The following is a 1,507-nucleotide window of genomic DNA, read 5'->3' as shown; positions in this document are numbered from 1 at the left end:
GCCTGCATATTCTGCCTGCTGTCTTGTCCCGTACATTTGTTTCCTGGAGTTTGAACCTCTACTTGCATCTGGATCCCTTGCTGGATAGCCAGGATCCTTCACTTTCACCTGGCTTCCATGCTGGCTAATCAGGTGCAAGTGTTGGCCAATCAGAAAGAGAGCTATGTATCAATGAGTATAACCTTCCACTAGAACTTGGCTCCATCTTTGGATCTCTGACCCAACAAATGAGCCAGGTGCAAGTAGAATGCAAGGGAGCCAGGTGCAAGTGAAGAGCTATCGAGAGAGGCAAATACAAGAAAAAGTTCAGGCTCCACTTGCACCAACTATCCAGACCCCCCTTTCCCCATTTTCACTTGCTTAGCCCCATAACACTGTATCTGTATTCTGGGTGTGGTTGTAAAGAAGCTCTGCTAAATAGACCTCCAGTTCAGACCTCAGTGAGCGACCGGCAATGCAGACCTCATTGACAGAGCCCAGTTCAAAGCTCAGTAACAAGATCCTCACTGACCTTAGTAACAGTCACTCCCATTGCAGATCTTAGAACAGACCCCTACTGCAGACTTCAGTACAGACCCTATTTCAGATCTTAGTGACAGGGAAACCATGTCAGATCATGGCCACCATTTGAGACCTAAGTCACAGACCCCCAAGCTAGACCTTTGTCACAGGAACCCATTACAGATCTTAGTCACAACAACCCATTTCAGACCTCAGTAACAGATGTCACCTTTAGGTCTTAGTCACAACTAGTTAAAGACCCACATTGCAGCTTTCAGTCACAGACTTTCATTTCAGGCCTCACAGATTCCACCATTGGACCTCTGACACAAACATCCCTTTCATCTTTCAGTCACAGACCTCCATTGCAGACCTCAATCACTGGCCCCCTTTAAGACATCTACACCCCTCCCTAGTTCATGTCCAGTCACTGAGATAGTCCCAAAAAAGGTCAGAAAAAGTGTAGAAAAGGCTCCAGGGAAAAAATGTGTTAAAGTGTTGATTGATGTATAGGGTTTTTTTCAGGAAGAAACTAAGGATTTTTAGGGCCCTGGAGCCGGCAAAGGGAGTGAAATGGTGGGTTCCTTGGCTCAACCCAACCCTGATTGGGTTTTATGCACCTGCACTCTGGTGCAAGGAAGAGGAGAATTTGATCAGCAAGAGGTTGAAGGAAGTGGATTCCAGGCTGGGAGGGAGCCAGAGGGTTCTGGGCTGAAGAGAGGGCCAGAGTGTTGAAGGCTGAAGAGAAAGCCAGAGGGTTCCAGGCTGAAGAGAGCCAGAGGGTTCTTGGCTGAGAGAGAGCCAGAGGGTTCAAGGAAAGCCAGAGGCCAAACAGTACTACAAAGTTGTGAGTTAACAGTACTGATATAGTATATGTGTTAGTAAGAGAGGGCACCTAAGTGAGGTAGCCAGAGGCCCAGCCGGGCTACTGTTTATTGTTTTGTGCTGTTTGAGTACTGGAGAGTGTGCTGTAACACTTGCCTAAACAAGTAAAAACCGGTGTTAT

This window comes from Pyxicephalus adspersus, chromosome 3, assembly GCF_032062135.1.
Source record: "Pyxicephalus adspersus chromosome 3, UCB_Pads_2.0, whole genome shotgun sequence".
Lineage (NCBI taxonomy): Eukaryota > Metazoa > Chordata > Amphibia > Anura > Pyxicephalidae > Pyxicephalus > Pyxicephalus adspersus.
The sequence above is the reverse complement of the archived record's forward strand: the minus strand, read 5'-3'. Positions refer to the sequence as shown.